The sequence below is a fragment of the Fukomys damarensis genome, unplaced genomic scaffold, assembly GCF_012274545.1.
Source record: "Fukomys damarensis isolate Sample0158 unplaced genomic scaffold, DMR_v1.0_HiC HiC_scaffold_14, whole genome shotgun sequence".
NCBI lineage: Eukaryota > Metazoa > Chordata > Mammalia > Rodentia > Bathyergidae > Fukomys > Fukomys damarensis.
Genome location: NW_022900926.1, coordinates 13401884 through 13422144, shown reverse-complemented (window position 1 = coordinate 13422144; position 20261 = coordinate 13401884). Strand labels below are relative to the sequence as shown.

Below are 20261 nucleotides of genomic sequence, written 5' to 3'. Positions count from 1 at the left end.
AATGCACCCAAAGGAAAATCTCAACTGCCAAAGATAACTGTGGTTAGAATCATGTGTTATTCATACAAATCATACAATGTTGAAAAGGTAATCATTAATTCATCATGTTTTCCTTAAGGAAGTTTTCTGTAAAGGATTTTTTTCAATGAATAGTTTTTCACATAGTTAAAGTCTCTTATCGAGATGAGTCAATATAATCCTCTTATGATTATATAATTACACATGTTCCATAAATCCTCACACAGAGACTAAACTCAAACACACATCACATTCAACAGCATAACTCACGTGGATATGCCAGCCTTATTATCGTCAAAAGTGTGTAAAATGTGAAACATGTGGTATGAAAAGTCAAGGCCTGGCTAGAGTTGGCCTTCAGCAAGATGTTTCTAAGAATTTTGAAAAAAACACTGCTTTTAATTATATAAGCACTGGAAAAATAACTGGGCACAGAGGACGCAGAAATCAAGAAAAACAGCTGTGGGAATGATCTATCATGTTCATTAAAAATTTTGAAAAGCTACGTCATGAGAAATTAGTCATGATATTCCTCCATCCTAGCACTCTTATCAATTAAAGCAATTCTTAAAATGACTGCAGTCAGCTTAAGAAGGTAACACTTTAAAAAAAAAAAAAAAACAGGTTAGAATACATTTTGAACAAATACATATGATTCATGTATACACTAAATAAATACCACTCAATAAAAGAAAGTAGCTCCTAAAGGGAGCTATCGTCAGCCACATTTTTGTTAATTCTGTGGTATTTTCATTGCATTAACACTTACAGGAGACGATGAGAATCATAAAGCACACTATCATCATAGCCACGGCACAAATTTCTGTTTGTCAAGCAATGGTGAGAGACAGTCATATGTTAGCTTGACTTTAAGGGTTTAATGTCACAACTTCAATAGTAAAAAAATTGCTATGGGGCTGGGTATCCATCATGTAAGAAGGATGAACAGATATTTTGACAGACAGAAAGACAGGCAGGCAGGCAGGCAGATATTCTAGTTCTTTCCAGTAAAAAGGAATTCAATGGCATTTGGTAGCAGTGAGACCATCTAAAATTCCAATCTTAGCTTATAAATGTGATTTCTCATCAGAAGAAGCAAGACTCCTTAAAAAATTGGCTGATTTCAGATCTGGAGGTAGGAAAGTATAAACCAGCCCTAGAATAACTTTTGCCAAAAAAGCAAAGACAGGCTCAAGTGAGGCATGTCAAAAGCCCTCAGAAGTTAGCTAGAAAGCTCCCACTTAACAAATTCAGGACAATTGGAGCATCAAAACAATCCTGATGGAAAAGAATTCAAACACATTGAATTTGAAATAGTCCATGAAGCCATAATATGAGAAAAAAGGTCAATTGGAAAAAATTATTTTTATATAATATTGGCAACTAATAAACTTAGAAGCAACAGTAGAATCTGGAAACTGCCACAATGTATCTTTCAGCATAGCAGTGAAGACAATAATCACGAGTGAATACGAACACCACTGAGTAAATGGCTGTAGAGAAAAGGACCTCCACAGAGTGCAGTTATCTACTCAGAAAACTGAACACTCCGGGTGGTTCTGGATCACACTCTCCTGTGTAGAGCCTTGTGCCAGCAAGATCTATGGTGAACAGGATGTCCAGAGAGACTCCTCCTGGGACAGCAATTGTAAAAACTGCTACACAAAAATGAAATATCTTTGAAGCAGCAGCCGAGACATCAGGAAAGTGAGGAAATACCACTAAGGACTGACGTTTAAAGACCTGAAAATTCTGCAGAGTTGGTGAGCAAAGGCTGAGCACCCTCAACTCAGTCCCTAGCACACCTGAACTTGGATTTTGCTCAAGCAAAACCAGGAGTCCGTGCATGTTGCAACACGGAAACCTGGGACATTCACCTCAAGCTGGGATCCTAGAAGCACTGCATCTTCAGTGATAAAGAAAAAGTTTCATCTTGCAGAGCAAAATGATGGCGTTAGGAGGCTGATGTTGGCTGAGAGGGAAAAGGAAAATAAGAAAACACTTTTCCCGAGAATTCCTAACCACAAGCCCGCAATCATTCAATTTTTCTACATGCGTAGCCAAAAACAAATCCTAAATCAAAATTTAATTTAAATTGACCTAGATGATAGGGTTTCCAGGCATATGGCAAGAGTACATAAATTTACATTCTCTCTTGAGGAACATATTTTAAATTTAAGTCTCACAAGATTCCCACAAATAAAGTTCAAAACAACATGAACTTAAAAACAAAATCACAAAGGCTAACCCAAATAATGACGTTCATAGCTATATTAATAAAAAGCAAAATAGCTATTAAAACAAAAGAACACCTGATAAAGTGCATAATGAGAAAAAGATAATTTTCCAGGAACCAGAAAGAATGTGAGCACTTTCTCACCCCAGTACTTAGGGTCAAAAAACACAGTCATCACTGACCCTACCTTTTCTGCACATCCCGTGCGTGGTTCTCCCTGTGACATGGATGCAAATCTTACCACTTCACGCTACTGCCACAGTTACGTCGTCCTCACTGAGTTACAATACCCGATACCCACAACTTAAAGAAGGGAGATGTTTATTTTGGCCCAGTTTGAAGAGATTTCAGTGCACAGTCAGCTGGCTCCAGGGCAGGTTAAGTGGCAGAGGAGAAACAGCTCATGGCATGGAGGTGAGAAACAGCGAGAGATCAAGGAAGGAGGGAGAGGTAGACCCGCCTAGGATACGCCCCAGGGATCCTCCCCTGCCCAAGCTCCGCCTCTCAACACTCCATTTACCCTTTAAGCGCATCAGCTGACCAGACCACTGACGAGCATCAAGCGCCCCAAATCCCCGCCTATGAGCACAGGAGGCTTTGGGGGACACCGGGATATGAACCCTAACACGACTCCCGCCCCTACCACTGTCATCTCGGGCCCGGACAACTGCCACAGCTTCCGACTCGTCCTCCAGAACCTGCCCTATGTGTCAGCCTGTTCTCTATCTGAAATGTGAAGTCATGCTGTGTCAGACACAAACTCAGAACCTTCCCATGAAGCTCATCTCTCTCAAAGTGTAAGCCAGAGTCCTGGCCCAGGCGTAGAGGTTTGGTCCCCACTTCCCTGCTTTTGCGTCCTACTTCCTCCTCTATGCTCATGCTGCCTGACGCAGGCCTCCGGTCCCATGAGTTTTCTAAAAAGCAGCTTTGCTGACCACCAACCTACAGAAATATACAAACCGCTTTGTGCCATTGCTCACCATCCTGTTACCCGGCAGCGCCCTTTCTCCATATTGTTTCTCTTAGAGCCTGACAAATATGTATATTTCGCTTTTTCCCATCTTGAAAATTTAAACTTAGTGTCTTTTCCCACTATAGTATTTTCAGTATCTATAACCCTGCCTGGAACAAGGGAGAATTCAATTAATCTTAGTCTAATGAATCCATGAATAAATGATAAATACAAGCTGGATCCTTTCTTTGCAAATATCAACGTGAATTGGGCAAAGATTTTAGCACCACTAAGATTCCACACTCGTGTCATTTAAAAAAGAGAATGCAAATGTTGAAATTGTAATTTGTACAAGGATAAAAGAGTAGATGTCTATATATATTTAATATATATGAAAATTATATGTCATATGTACACCATGGTGGTGAATAATAAGTAGATGCACAATGAAAAATAAATGTCTTAAAAATTATTTTTGGAGATAGCGTCCCACTCTGTCTCCCTGTCTTATAGTGCAGAATTATTTCCAAGCCAGTTTCACTGCTCTATGAATAGACAGTAAGTCTAGCTGAGATTCTTCAAATGTACATTTTTCTAAGTCGGTTGAGAGTGCTAGTATTCATCAGCAACTCCAGTATCATCACACTAGGGAAAAACACCTGTATGTATAATCAGATGGAGAGCATAATTCTGAAGCTGACCATGTGAGGAATCATTCTGAAGTGTAGATACCTTATGAAACATTAATTTTACATAACATGGGAAAAACCTCTATTGATACAAGTTTTCCATGTTTAGCCCATTACAGCTCAAAGTATTAACTGTGACACAAAAAATTAAATATAATGAAACTTTACATATACTTAGAATTACACTTACTACATAATATAAGGGTAAATGTTCATATTTGTTGTCTAATAACATGGAGACATAAGAAATACAATATTCCGGCCTACTCAGATAAGAGAGAAAGTTAAGCAATCTCTAACCAGTGCAATATTAGTCAATTTTAGGATTAACCTCTCTCTCTCTCTCTCTCTCTCTCTCTCTCTCTTTTGTACTGGGGGCTGAATCTAGGGAGCAGTGAGTTGCATTACCTGTCCTTTCTTGATTTTCTTTTGAGATAGATTCTTGCTAAGTTCGCCAGGCTGGCCTCAATCTTGTGATTTCCCTGTCTCAGCATCCTGGACAACTGGGAATATCTTTTCTCTTTGACTTTATTCAGTAGACTAAAGCATAGATTGTGTCCTAAGCCATTGACTCAAGTACATATAAGTCTCTTGTGAAGACTGGCCTGTGAATAGCCCTCCTTAATATAGTTTACCAGAGAAGAGAGACTTTTAGAGCTTTTAGATGACAAAGGTGACAAGGACAGCTATCATCACCACCCATGCAATAGAACAGGTGTATTCATAGAGAAGTTTGTTTGACATGGTTCTAGTTCTCTGTGACAGTGGGGATGAGGTCAGGATGAAGGTCATGGGTGAGGAAAGCAGCCTGGAGCAGATGAGGCAGCACCAGGCTGTGACATGGCGTCCCATGGGTGAGATGGAGTTCAAGGAGTTCTTCTGGGCACTCAGCGCATCCCTCCTTGAGTGCCCTGTTGCCTTTGCTTGTTCTCCTTCACTAAGTATAACTGTACCGCTCACCCATCAGGTATATGTGAGATATTATGGATAGTAGAAATTTTGCCTATTTCCAAAGCATTTCTACACATGAAAATGGAAAATAAATTCATTAAATGTATGCTGACACATGAATTAAGTATTACTAACTAAACACATCTTCATGTGTCATTTATATTAGAAAGGAAAAATAGTGCTTTCAGGTGATGTGTCTCAATTTTTTAAAAGCAGCAACTTTTCACTTTTTTTTTTTTTTTTTTTTTGATGAAAAAGGCAGAGCTTTGGGACCTAGGCAGCTGTTGAAGGTGTGACAAAAACAGAGCTGAATTAGTATGAAATAAAGTAACAGGGATAGAGGATCTTGAGGACAAACAAAAGTTGAAAATGCTAGGAAACGAGGGGAAGATACAAGAGGAATCAAAGAAAGAGAGAAGTCAGAAACACAGTGCAAGAAAAAGATCTCACAAGTAAATTACCAGTGAGCAATGAAATTCCAAAAACTGTGATATATGACAGTAGGTTTCAAGTTCTTTCCTATACTTCACTGTACTCATGGTACCTCCTAGTATAATCTAATTATAACCATTAAATGACACTGAACTGTGTGACCTCCATGGCCTCCTCAGCTTAAACATGCAAGATTCTCCTAAAAGACTAACATTAAATTTCCAAAGGGTGTGGGTGATCCTGTTCATGCAGAATCCAAAAACACAATTCAATGATGCTTTAAAGTCCATAAAATACTAACACAAAATGTTTTCTTCTCTATCAATTCTTTAATTTTCTATTTTCCCAGAAATGGAGAAACAAAGCACTGTGATTACATTTTCTCCCAAATTTCCTTGTATAAAGGTTGGCATATTGACTCTGGTGGAATCTAACAGCAAACAATCCCCCGTCTGAAATCAATACTGAATCCATGTTCATATAATGAACAACAATATTCTGAAGGCCTCCAATTAATCCCCTCGTTTTCAAGCTATTTGATATTAAATGCTTAAAATAAGCACACTGTATAAACAATTTAAACAACAGCACACGCACGTGCACACACACACACACACACACACACACACCAATGAAATAAGGTGAGAGGGAAAATTGGCCTAGTGTTAAAATATTAACCTTACTGAACCTGAAACATTTGGTACAAAATTTACTCCCCTGAAGAGTAGTAAATTGTTTCAACATTCTAAAATCAGTACGCATAATCAGAAACAACGACTGATGATTGCTGATATATTTCTGAGAAGTAATTTATACATAATGACATGTGTCTGAGTCATCCAAAAGGTAAGGAGATACATTATAGCAAATACCATCTATGGCAGTCCATCCATACTTTTATAGATACTTTTTAAGACCTATACTGAAAGCATGAAACCATAGGTAGAAATGAACTCTACACACACAATGTTTTTCCTCTACACATACATAATTATGGAAGAATTTAATTTATACAGTAGGCACAGTAAGAGATTAACAATAGCTAAAAATAGAAAAGTAATTATATACTGTACTAAAAGTGATTTGAATATAGTTTCTCTCTTTCTCAAAATGTTGCATGAGCTCAGAAGTTCATACAGTGAGATCCCTAACTCAGAACAAAAGGGAAAAGGAAGGGAGCAAAAGGAGGGGGGGGGAGGGCAGAGGGAAGAAGAGCAAAGGAACAAAGGAAAGAAGGGGAAGGGAGAGGGAAGGGAGAAAGGAAACAAGTGGGCAGGGAAACAAAAGAAAAACTTCTGCGCCATGGTCATTTTTCTGCGTTTTGTAATATGGGAGATGACATGATGCTGACGTGGTGAGGTGGTGAACGACAGGCATAGTGACACAGCATTAAGCTGTCACAATGGTTACCCGAACACAACCACTGAGATCCAGACACTGCAACAGCCAATCCTAGGACTGAGACAGCTACCAAGCAACTAACAGGCCATGGAGTGGATGGCAGGAATATGGGGAACAGAAGGAGGACGCATCTAGGTGCGAAGAAGAGGACAGAGATGAGATCCCTTGTGTGATCCAAAATGGTGCACAGCTTATAACTTGTAAACTACTATTTCTGGCATTTTCTACTTCATATTGTTTTGGATCATAGTTGACCATAGGTTAACTGAAACCTTGGAAAGCAAATCTGTGGATACAGGGGACAAGTGTAAATGTTCAACAGACAAGCACTCTAGCAAAGCCTCTTAACCACGCATAACAGGTTAATTACACTTAAACACCTCTTGTAATTTCTCACAAAGGCTTCCCCTCATAAATTATATTCCTAGGACAACATGCCAGTCTTTTAATTCTGAATGACTTTCAAAATCTAAGATATTAAGCAAACAAACAAAAACAAAGAGGGGAAACAAAATCAGGCTAGCTGGGATCACAGCCAATGAAAACTTTACTTCATGGAAAGAAAATAAGAAGCCCACAATCTCACAGAGAGGAAAGAAACAATCATCCCAAACCTGAATCAGGATGAATTATAATATGCAAATATCAGAGTTCTGGGAACAGAGAAGCAGTCAGTCCTGAGGAGAGTAATCGGAGGTGACCACTCTGAAAAAGAAAGGAGGCATTGCAGCCTGCCACACCATGCCTTTTCATCTTAGGACAATGCTCCCAACACCAAAGCTGTAGGGCCTCTGTATCTTGAACTTAGGAAGCTTTGTTCTTACTTTCCTTAATATTGATATTTGATGTGACGTTACCACTTGTGACATCAACTCCTTATTTTCATTATTGAACACTATAAATAAGCTATGATCTGATGTAGTTCAGTAATACACAAAACCATGCAAAGTACATAGCCCTTTTCCAAAGATAATCACTTTAAAAATCACTAATTACACATAGTTATCAAATGTATACATTTGGTAAGATTTGTGAAATCCAGAAAATTAACATGAGCAGAATAGCTGCAGCTATAGACAAGTGAGTTAGCTAAAATAAGACTATAAAGATATAAACTATAAAAAAAATTCCTTAGCAATTTGAAAAACAACCACAATGTGCTTTTCAGTCTTGGTTAAGTAAATAATTTAACTTCCTGCTCACAGCTTAAATCCATTGTTTAATTCCGGGTCAAAATGAAGTAACCCAAATATGCACTCTGTTATATAAAAGGCCCAGAGGATGAAATTACATCTCTCTCTAATAAGGTCCTTTGAAATCCCACACTAGAGTAACTTAGCAGCCAAATTATTTTTCTTCTGCTAATGCTGAATGAGCAGTAAATAATAACTAGGAGAAAAACAAACAAGTAAAATAAAGAGCTTCACAGCTTTCCTTGAATTTTTCTAAATGACCCTGATCTGCCAAATTTAGTAGAGGCTGGAGTGCAACTAACCTCTCAATTTTTGAGTTAGGCGATAATTCATTGTAATTCTCAGGGAGCTGTCTTTAATTTCCAAATATTAGCAAATGCTCCATGAAAAAGGTGTTCGTATTTTAGCACTGAGCTTGACAAAGTCAGTCAAATAATCTTGTTTCAAAATATGGCAGCACTATTGCTAATGCCTTTGTCCTGATAAGAAACGTAGGGCCTCTCAGTCTCTCTTTGTATACCTGTGAAATAAAGGATTCAAACAGTGCAATCTGTCCCTATGCATTAAGTCCTCTACCCTCTGTATAAAGTACAGCAAGATGACAAAGAAGAGTCCACGAGGCATTTAATGTATGAAATGGGAGCTTGTCTCTCAATCTTTCTGAAGGTGCTGTTGTAGAAAATCCAGTACAGACACCACATCCCACTTAACTGCTTTGTCTAAATCATTAGAGCGACACATAAATGTCATTTATTTTATATTGTCCTCAGTTTATCCCTTTCACATTGTCTTTGGTATGAAAAGTTTGTGAATTAAAGTGTTAATATGCAAAAAAATGAACACAGACCAGATATTTTTTTTTATGTATAAAAATTAAAATTTGTTGGAAGGCATGAGCCAGGGTGGAGGACTGAAAAATAAACATGGTATTTTCCCAGTCCAGTCACTTAGCAGTTACTGTCCGCAACTCTGGAGCCAGATTTCTTGGGTAAAAGTCTTGCTCCCCGACTCACTAACTGGGTCACCCCTCCTCTGGAAACTGGGAGGCAGCAATAGTGTCCACCTCCAGAACTTGCTATAAGAATAAATGAGTTAATAAACCTATGTACACTATGTGTACACATATTTATAACACTTAGACGCATACAACAAGCATTACATAAACTTTGGCTTATGGGCACCTGGCGCTCAGACTCTGGTTGTAATCTGCTGCCCACATGTGTTACTGCAGCTTAGGCAAAGCAAAGTAAGCAATGTTTGTTCTTCGTTTAAGTTCTAGTTTGTTTTTCCTTTTTGTAGTCCTCTTCTACTTCACTAGCCCAACTTCTGCCAAGAAAGTTAGTGTGAACTTTTTAACACATTAACCCATACAATGATAACCGTATCCTAAAAAGCATAGTAATGAGTCCTTAATTCAAGAAGTTATGAAGTAATTTTCAAGTACTTTGAGACAAGTGCCTTTTAAGTCAATGTCAAATAAATTGAATTTAACTCTATATTCAAGTTTGACCCAATTGTATTTATCAACAGTAAATTCTTTTTTTGGTTGAAGATATTCATATTCTTAAAAAAATAGCGCAAGCAGTTCCTTCCAGTGATACTGAGAAGCATCTTCATTTACCACAGGGATGATTATTTTTCTCTTTTCTTTTCCTGATGGTTGCAGTGCAAAATAGGTAAACATCCAGTGCAAACATACAACCTTAAACCCTAGTCAAGGAGACACACTTGGCTAAGAGAAAATGGAAAATGTGTTAGTTTATGAACCTACATCTTTTAAAACAATGGCCACTGCAAGTCTTCTTTATACTACTTAAGCCATTCATCCTACCCTGCTTCCGCGCACTTCCTGACATCGTGTGAATGAATGTATTTGGTTTCTTCATTACTTAACTGAAAAAAAACAAAACATCAGGACAAAGTGCCTTGGAATTCTCGAGGATACACACATCCACTGACAGTTCAAGAGCCAGAAGGTGCCACCCGACCCCCATCAAGTTACCTTCGTTCTGTCCCGCACTGAGCCCCATTGTCCCTTCTTCAGCAACCTGAGTACGTTATCCATGGATTCCTTCTCAAGCGCTTCCGTCCACCATCTTCCCGGTGTTGGAAAAAGAGTGCTCCCTTCAGTACTGTTCTGCTTCTCTCTGTAAGCTTGCAAGCTCTCTTTCACTTCCTCGTTGTCATCCCTGGGTTGAACTTCTGAAATGTCTCTTCTTGCAGCAGCTCTCAGGAGACTTCATTCTGAAGTGCCAATGATAACCTTCTAACCAATAAACAAAATAGCCTCACTCTCAGTCCCTCTGTGCTTGAAACACCACACAGAGCACTCTCTGGAGAGTTATCTTGATCTGTGGCTCTGAAGAAGTGCTGTGATGGTTTTCTTGTTTCCTTAACTGCCTCTTCTCTGTTCTCTTGATCCATCGTCCTCTTCCACGTCATAAACACAGTACAATAGTCTCCTAGGTTCATCCTTGTCCTTCTGCCCTTGGATACCTTTCCCTGGATATCTTCTCCTCTATTAAGCATTCCTCCAGGAAAATATAACTCTACACCCCAGGGCTAGCCTAGATATCTCCCATGACCCAAGTGGGCTTCAGCAATTGCAGAGTTCTCCAAAATCCTAAATTTAAATACATCCATCCCCTGCTTTTAAACTTATTTGCAGCATATCCTAAGTTTGAAACTCCAGGATGATCATTTTTCTTTCTCCTATCCCTTCCCCTTCCTGTTACCCCTGTTCAGTTATCAAGTTCAGCAAAGCTTTGTCTTCAAGTTTCTTCTATTGATCCTCTCCCCTTTGTCGTCCATCTACTGTCACTCTACTGCAATTGGCAAAGTATGGTTAATGGTTTTCCTCCTGTCTCTGTAAATAAAGTTTTATTAGAAAAGAGCCGTGTGCATTTAGTTATTTATTGCCTGTGACTGTTTTCACATTTCAACAACGGGAGAGGTAAACAATTGGTACACAGATTCTATTTGCCAGAAAATTTAAAAATATTTCACTGCCCTATCCTTTAGACAAAAAGTTCACTAATCCCTATTTGAGGCTATTTTGAGTTCACACATAAAGTTCCAGTTGCGTTCATGACCTTGGGTGGCCAGGATCGTGCTTGTTCTGTGTTACATATAGAGATGTATGCTTCTCAGTTTGGCTCCAGAGCACTTTTCTGTCTAGCTCAGGCCTTTTCACCCTTTTCCCACTGCTACATCCTCATACTCACAAAGCTTCTGATTCAGTAATTCCAATCCACCATGGCTCCTAGGCAGGTTTTAATAGCTTATATTTTGCTCCAGTAAGACTTTAGCCCTAATAGTCCCCAGGCCACGATAGGTCCTTTTCCATCCAGTTAAATTCATTTCAGCTTTCAAGACCCAGTGGAGGTCTAATTCAGCGTATCTACAATCCCTTTTTTAACAGATTTTGCCCACAGGTAGCACAGCACTTCTCACTCTATTCTGTTATTGTTACAAGGTTCTTTCGCTTTCTTGTTTAAATTCTGCATTATGTCATTGTCTTTTAATTCTAGTTCCTTCGATAACTTATTACAGCATATTATTTTTAAAGTTTGGGTCATCTCTTCAAATATTTTGTGAGAATGCAAGATTATACATAAAAAATTCACTCAAAGTAAGTGTAAGGTCGGTCAGTGGTTTTTGCCACCCCTTCTCCTTGCAGAAATCACTTGATGAGAACTCCACATTTTTGATTATCACAAAAAAAGAAAGGGGGTGCTACTGACATCTAGTGGGTAGGTACCAAAGATGCTGCTGACCATCAGACAACGCAGGACAGCAGCCCCACCACCGGTACGAAAGCAATCGCCCAACCCGAATTGTCAAGGGTTCTGAGTTTGGAAAACTGATGTACATCAAGTCTTTCCTAGACTTTTCTAGAAATATAGCAAAGAGAAAATGATAACTATTTGTTGGCTAAGTGAAGTTTTTAATTCTAAATATTTCACGGTCTGTATTACTTTGATGAAAATCTCAAAGAAGTGAGTGATGCCTCATTCCTCTCTCTACGCTGGGGTTTTTCCCCGATGGTGGTGAACTCAGTAGTCAGTACCCAGATGCATGATTTTTGGGAAACCATGGAAGAAAACACATCAAGGAATTCCAGAATATGGTAACATACTTAGGACATAGCTCGATACTTATGTGTATGTGGCAGAAAGATCCATCGGCTATCTAGTGTAAACTGTCACCTCCTTGATCTCTAAATTTGGGATGTCCAAAATCTTCATCTTTAAATTTTTATCTGTCCTTTCTTAGTCTCTTGATAATTTCAACCAATATCCTTTCATTAAATGATATGATGATAACTCCCAAATTTGTTCTTCAAGTCCAATCTACTCCCCTAAGTTCCAGATGTCTCCATCTGGTTCACCGACAGTTCCAATCAAACACTCTAGTAGCAGGTAAAATGTCACATGTCTCTGTCAGCTTAGTTCATTCACACGCTGCTGCTGAGGATCTTCCTCCATGCAGTGCCTTAGCAACATGGCATTCTCCAATCCCAGGGCTCCTACCATCTGTACTGCCACCTCGTCCTCACTTGTCACTCCAGGAGCACACGGTGAGGTGACCAAAAACTCGTGCAGGGACTTCTCATCAACTCAGCCTGGAAATGATCCTCATAGCCTCTCCTTTATGTGTTGTGAGCGAGAACTTGTTTCACAGCCCTATCTAAATGAGAAAGAGGATGATGGAACGGGTTGGTGGAAACACAATCTTTTCCCTCCAAGCTGGCCCATCTCAGTAAATGCTAACTTCTATCCTGCTTGTCGCTCAAAAAAAAGACCAGAAAGTCATCTCTAACTCCTTCCCATCTTTCACAACCCATACAGAACACATCAGAAAGTCGTCTTACTTCCATCTTCCATGGATTCTTCATCCAGTCACGTCTTACCACCTGCACTGCTACTTTGCCCATTTTTCATGCAGATAGTGGCAATACCCAGTTTCCATTCTTGTCCTCATCGTCTATTTTCATAATAAAAGCCAGGGTGAACTTTTAAAAACTGAAGTCAGGGGGGCTAGGGATTTAGCTTAGTGGCACCACGCTTGCCTTGCAAGCACAAGGTCCTGAGTTCAATCCCTAGGACCCAAACAAACAAACTGAAGTTACAACACACCTTCATTAAGCTCTTTGTCTGACTGCTGCTGATGCATCACATTAAGCACTTTGCGTGGTTCCTATGAGTGAGTGCTGCCTCTTTTCACCAGAGTTCTCTGCCGTATCTTTTAGAAGTCACTTTACATTCACTTTTCCCATTTCTCAAGAACAACCGCCTTCCATGTCACTCAGAGAAAATGCCAAAAGATCTTAGAATGCCCAGAAGCCCCTCCATAACCCCATGCAGATTCTTCTTGAGGCCTCATCTGTGCTGTGTTTTACCACTGCCAGCAGCACTGGCATCCAGGCATCCATGCTCTTCCTTGGACACAGCGTGCACACCACTCCCTCACTTCTCAGTCGCTCTTTCTCTCACTGGAACCCTGGCCCACATATTCACGGAACCCTCTCCTTCACCCCCATGACATCTGCTCAGTGAGATGTTCCTGACCACTCCCCCAAGTTTGCAGCAGTCCCCCACTTACCCACCCTACCCCCAAGCACTTCCTACTTTCCTGCTGCTTTACCTACCATTCCAGTCCTTGCATTATTGCCACCCGACACGTTATATTTGTTTACCGCTTCCCCTCAATAACTATAAGCTCTATGAGCATAGTAATTTTTTCTATTTTGCTTACCAACTCTTCCCAACGTCTAAAACCATGCTTCCAATACAGCAGCGTTCTGCCAATATTCATTGAAATAGTAGATCCATATCTCATTTTAAAACAGAACCTGATACAACATATAATCTTAAGCTAAACAAAAATCTGAGGGAGGATAGGAATTCTATTGTACTTATCTTTTCATCCTTCCCTGAGCAAAGTTCCTAGAAGATAGAAAGTAATCTTGAAATATTTAGTTAATTGAATTTGCTGAATTTTCGTCCATACACTGTTAACATACAACTGCCTGGTAAAACGTTTAGCAACGAAGACAGTGGGGTTGATTTGTAATCATGGTGGAATAATTTACATTTCTCACCATGGCTCATGATATTTAAAACCTTTAATCTTCATTTAAATAAACAGAGACCAAGTTGAGTTTTAATGCTTACTTTAAAACACCGAAGGTACTGTAGGGTTTGAAAACCACTTATGTTGATCAAAGCAGGTGAGGTGATGTGTTTAACAGCATGGATTCTGGCACAAGACTACAGGAGCTCACATTCTGTCAGAATAGCTTTCTAGCTGTCACAGCCTTCAGCAGGACATCTAAGCTCAGCTGTGGTGAACTCTTCTTTAAACTGGGGTTCTGATAGAGCCTGTCATGTAGAGCTGTTGTGAAGTTTAATGAGATGAATCACACAAAGCATTTAGTATGGTGCCAATCAGTGAACGTTAGCTTTTACAACAATGGAGTTTTTCATTTGCTGTGCACTTTACAGCAGAAGTAACATTCCATTCATTTATTCCAGCCCCGAGATCCATAGAGCGAAGCACAAAAGAAATAAATCACATTTCTACCATAAACAATCACTTATTTTAATTCACAATGCAGAATTACTGAACAGACACCATACATCAAATACATGTAAGAAACGTTTGGTGCCCAAAGATATGAGAGCTCTTATTTACATCTGCATTATCAAAATAATTTGCCCAGGATCCTGACAATGATCCATCCCAGAAACAGCACGTGTGAAGCTCTAGTGCCATCCTTAGTCCTTAAAACTCTGTGGCAGATCACACTAAACTGACAATGCTGATCATCTCTAAGGTCTCTCTCAAATGGGCAACCTCTACTAACAACCACAGTTGGCAGAAGAAAGATATAATGTTCACTCTCCAGATCTTAACAAATGTCCCACAACTGCTGTTTCTTTTCATCATCCATAGTACACGGAGCTCTCCTCTATATGGTATGTATTCAGAAATTTTTAGAAAGATTTTAACAAATCATATTCTAATTTTAGGAATTTATAGAAATAGGAATCCTAATAAACACACAAAAATATAGAATTTCAGAATTAGAATTGCTTTAAAAGAAAAATTCTTAGTGATTAATAAAAATTTAAAATATATTTACTGTCCACCTTGTAGTTTGCCAGTTCAAATACTCTCTCATAATAACTGCAAAGTAAAGCTATAATTAGCAACTGGGAATTATCAATACTTTCCACACTGATACAGCTTTGATCAGAATTCCACAGAACTCTGAAATATGTTGTCCATTTGAAAGTATAAAAATTATACGTGTTGTAAACGTGATGGTTTTTACTAGTTTAAAGGTAAAGTTCTTCCAAGCAGAAACAGAAGCACTGGGGCCGGGGATTTAGCTCAGTGGTTCCGCTGCCTGACTTGTAAGTGCAAGGACCCGAGTTCAATACCTGGTACCAAAACAAAAATGAAACAGAAGCACCAAGCTGAACTGGAGCCTCAGAAAGAATAATCTTTTCATCTAAGTAGAATTACTTAAAATTAAAGTATGAGTGCTGATGAAGTTGATTTAGGGTGGCCAAGAATAATCTAATAATCAGATATTCTGTTTTATAATACAATATTATAAAAATGCAAAATGTATTTGAAACTAATCAAAATAATTATATTCTAGTACACTGTTTAGACACTGGCATAAATTACTGATTCCGAAGTTCTATGTCTGAATGATAAGTCTGATGGTATGTTCAACTCTATACAACAGCCAGAGCTCACAGAGCAACATGGGGTAGTGGTGATAATCAAATTCTATAGAACCTCTACAAACAAGGAGCTGAGTAATAATCAGTCATGTGATAGTCTAAGAGAAAACAACAAAAAGAAAAGAGATTAATTGACTAAAATTGCTCTAGAATTTTTATAGACATTAAATTAGCATGCTCTGCACAGGCAAATAGACAGAATCTAGATCTAGAAATGCATGTGAATTTCAAAACTATTGCTGAAACATATACTATGTAAATTGTATCAAACGATACTCATACACTCATTTACTGAAACACAGCATCAGTAATATCAGTAAACTGATTTAGTAACAAGGTTGAAACAAAGGAATATATATATATATATATATATATATATAAAACATTTAGACCAAGAAAATCTACTGCAAACCATAACAAATCCATTTTATTTCTTTTACCTAGTACCCACTTATTTTTTATTTTGTAACACATACTAGTTAAAATTAATAAACCATTTTTCTTTCCAAACCTTCCATCTTGATCATAAATTTAGGCTATATATTCAGCCTGATCTGAATGAATGAGGTCTGTGGTAATACTCAGCTCCACCAAAACAAAATTTTAAAGTATCATAATGTATAAGGACATTATAAAAACACTACAGAAATAGTACTCATTGTCCATCATACATATGAATACAGAAAATATAGCATTTCACAATATAAAGACAGACATTGCTATGCATGACCTAGATTTATGGCCATTTCCATTAATGAAAATAACATTTTTAGAATTAATAATAGTAGAACAGTATAAATGGTTGTAACTCAAGCTGCTTCTATATAATGAGAAGCTCCAATATAGAATTGTCTGATAAAATGTTAGACTATTTATGATACTTAAATCTTACTTTTAATTGCTTGTCTCCTAACAACCAAACAGCAAAATAACAGTCGTACATATTGCAAAAGAATTTTTTAAGGACCAAATATGTGGTTAATCTAGTGTTAGGCCTCATCATAGTTTTTCTTAGATGTGAATCAAATATGAACTCATAAAAACATAACATAGTCTGAGAATAATATTTTGACTTTCTAAAATATGTAACCCATTCATTTACATGCCTCATCAAAGCATATACAAGCTTCTGAAGAAAATATGTATTGAACATCAGCAAGAAGAGTGCTAGGAAGGAAAACTACAAGATGAAGAAGACCCACCATTACTCTTAAGGAGTTTATAATCTGGTGGAGAGAAAAGCAAGTAAACAGATCAGGTTTCAGATCTGAGGAGTGAGTGCTGGGTTAGAGGTAAATGCCAAAAGGTCACGACAGCGCACTGCAGAGGCCCTGACCCAACGTGGCTTCCCATCATGGCCAGCTCACGTGGTTAGTGAATCAAGGGAAAGCTTGAGAAGGTTGCACAGAAAGAGTAAAACCTACACTGAATCATCAAGAATGGAAGGCTACCCTGGAGGGGAAGAGGCCCATGTAGGAAGAAGCTCTACAACAATCTCAGAGAACCTGGGAGATTCAGGGAATGAGCAGAAGCCAGCATCAGATGGAGGAAATAAAAGAGGAAGTGTTAAACCTGTGGTTTAACACACATAATCCTTGTCTATGGGCAGGAATGGGCCCATGAAGGACAAAAAGGAGAGCAGAGATGGTGACCAAGAAGGTATTTTAAAAGGCAACCCTAGAAGTAACATAAAGCAGTTGAGAGTTAAAATAAAGATCCAAAATAAAGGAACCACGGTGAAGAGAACAGCTTTGAGAAAGAGTAAAATTAGGAATTGGTAGACTGTTGAGATGGCAGTGAAGAAAAGGAAAATGACTACCTACTTTCACTTGTAATCTATTCCATAGCTGTAGATGCTCTTCATTGAGATGTACAATAACTGCCCTGGAAGGGCATTAGCAGGACAAGTGAGATAAACTGTACAAGAAGAGATATGGTGAGTTTAGTTTTCATATGTGCTGAGTTTGTGGAACTATAAACTTCCAGGCAGGTATTTCCCGTAGGAAATGAAAGATCACTGAATATTAAACTATGAAACGTGTCCTCTTTAACCTTTCACATATTTGTTAGGAACTAACACTGAAAGTCTAAGAGGATCGTGTAAGCATTTCAGGTAACATCTTTTTATTTTCCTCGCCATGCTAAAGATGAAGAAGGGTTTAAATTCTGAATGGTTATAAGGTCTTTAAACACCATAGTGTCTGATTTTACAGCTCAGTCCCCTACTAGGTTGCATCAAGCAAAATGCATTGCAAGTTTTAGGGCCAAACAAAAGTGAGTTCAAGTCTAATCTCTGATGTGAAACAACAGTTTGACCGTGGCTAACCCAGAGTTTTGTCATGTGTAAAATACTGGCCTCTAGAATTACACTGCAAAGATATGGTGAGGATGGGAAGAAGGTATAGAAAATTCTGGATGGAGTGTGCATGTGACATAAATGACACCTACTGTTGTATCTGTGCTTAGAGAGAGAATTCTGCTTAAAATAAAATAGCTATGATCTAAGTATATTCCCTCGTAGTTTATTATGCATTGTATTTTAATTCTGCCCCTCTTTATTCTACATTTCAATAAAAACTACCTACCACTTTTCAAGAAGTTTATGTAAATCGCTAAGATCAAGTGAAGAAGTTTATGAGACATCAACATATTCCACAAAAGTCAAAGTTGTTTAAAGATTTTGTTCAAATAGAAATAATTTCAAAACAAAGAATGGTATTGTTATATTTCTGTAGTGCTGAATACCACAGTAAGAGGCCCCAAAATGACCAGGCATACTGATGTCACACAGAGAGCTTTGGGCTTGGAGTCAGAAGACCAGTGTGGAGTCCCAACTCTGCTACAGGCCAGCCACGCCAACTTGAGCAAGTCATTTAGCAGCTCTCAGTGTCCTTTTGAACATTTATGTGTTGAACAGATTGGTCTTTGTGTTCTAAATCTAAATTTGGCAAATAGGATCAAGCTGAGAGGCCTGGAAGGACATTCTAGATTTTTTGGTTCTCAAATCTGGCTGCACATTAGCATCTCTGGAAACTTTAAGAAAACATATTTTAAAAAATAGCAACCCTGAAATAGCATTGGAAGGACATCGGGATTATTACAAATACATTATTTACAAGTTCTGGATATTATTTTCTAAAAGATGATATGGAGCATCTTGGAGAACACCTCACGCATATTAAAATACAAAAGCATTCTCTTTAACCTCAACTGCACTGAAAACAAAACTTCCTTCTTATGTATACGCACAACCCAATGTGGTCAACTATCCTCTTTGCTAGGGCTCTGTTTGCTGTAGTACTTACTTCCCATGTCCCAGAAATCCTTCTCTGGAAAAGAGGAACAAGTCGGTCACCAAACACACTCACTCACACACACATACACAATAAGTGTGCACATTTTTAAATGACTTTCAGTGCATAAGAAGGTAGTACAGATCACAAGTACTCCTCTTGCCATCATCCACTACTAACTTTCAGGTACACGGCCACACTTGCAGACCTCTGATTCCAGGAAGACCCCAAAACACGCAGTGGCATGGGGGAGACAGAAAGCAGCCATGTTGACTAGCATCCATTTGTTAGGATTCTATGCTATAATATTTAAATTCAATACAGCCAGCATTTTGGAAAAATAAAATTTTTGAAGCCCATGCCTCTTCATTGTCATTTTCGTCTACTTTATAAAAGAGGTTAGGCAATCTTCCAGAATAGCATCTCCACTATTTGACAGATTTCTTAGTTTCATAATACTGCGACTCTTCTTTGTTACATTTTTTTTCCTGTACTGAAGCTACATGAAATGAATAATAATATATGATGAAAATGGACTGTGCTCATGTCTGTATGTAAATTTAAAGCCTGGCAATCATTTCTAAAATATCAACTGAAAAACAAGTGAAATCAGTTTAGAATGCCAGGTATACACCAAAGCAAACATTCCTCTGAACTATCTTCTCACAACAAGAGCCTTAGCCTCAGCTGTCTGGTGGAGAACTTAGACTTTAAGATTATTCACAGTGATGCCAGTTCATAAAAAACCCATATCAGACTGCAGAACACATTCTTGGTAAGTGCATGTCTTCTTCCCTGTGATGTCGCAAGCTGTGCTCAACCAGCTTGGGCAACAGTCTCCAGGAGTGTGGGGAAACCCTCCCTCCTGCTAGTGGCACACACTAAACAATGTGTCACTGAACTCCTAATGAGATAGGAGGAAAGACCACATACAGCCTTTCTCTTCAGGAAATCTGAATCCTCAGCGGATTGTCATAAAACTGGCAATAAACCTAGTAAAATAAGTAATACCCTTGAGAAATGTGGTTGTCATTCATAAAATGAGCAAAACGCATGCTAATTGTATAGTTTCTCCTGTTATGCTTCTGATAGCCAAGAATAGGTATACCCTCCCGTATATTTGGAACAAAACATTATAAAGGAAGTGAATAAAAGTTCAGACTGTCTCAAACACACACCATGATTTCAACACCTTGTCTTTCTCCCACTGGCCTTCCAAGGTACAGAATCAAGGGAGAAATAAAAATGTGATATCATCATTCAGTAGAAACAGAATACATCTCCACTGGTCGGTTTTATGGCCTTAGAATCCCAAAACCAATATATATATATATAT

The 20261-nt window shown here is 38.4% G+C and overlaps 1 protein-coding gene across 6 annotated transcripts in view; it reads right to left on the bottom strand.

The window, feature by feature from the left end:
- Eya4 (EYA transcriptional coactivator and phosphatase 4) overlaps positions 1-20261 on the bottom strand; it is a 263877-nt gene that overhangs the window by 216881 nt on the left and 26735 nt on the right. The window lies entirely within an intron of this gene.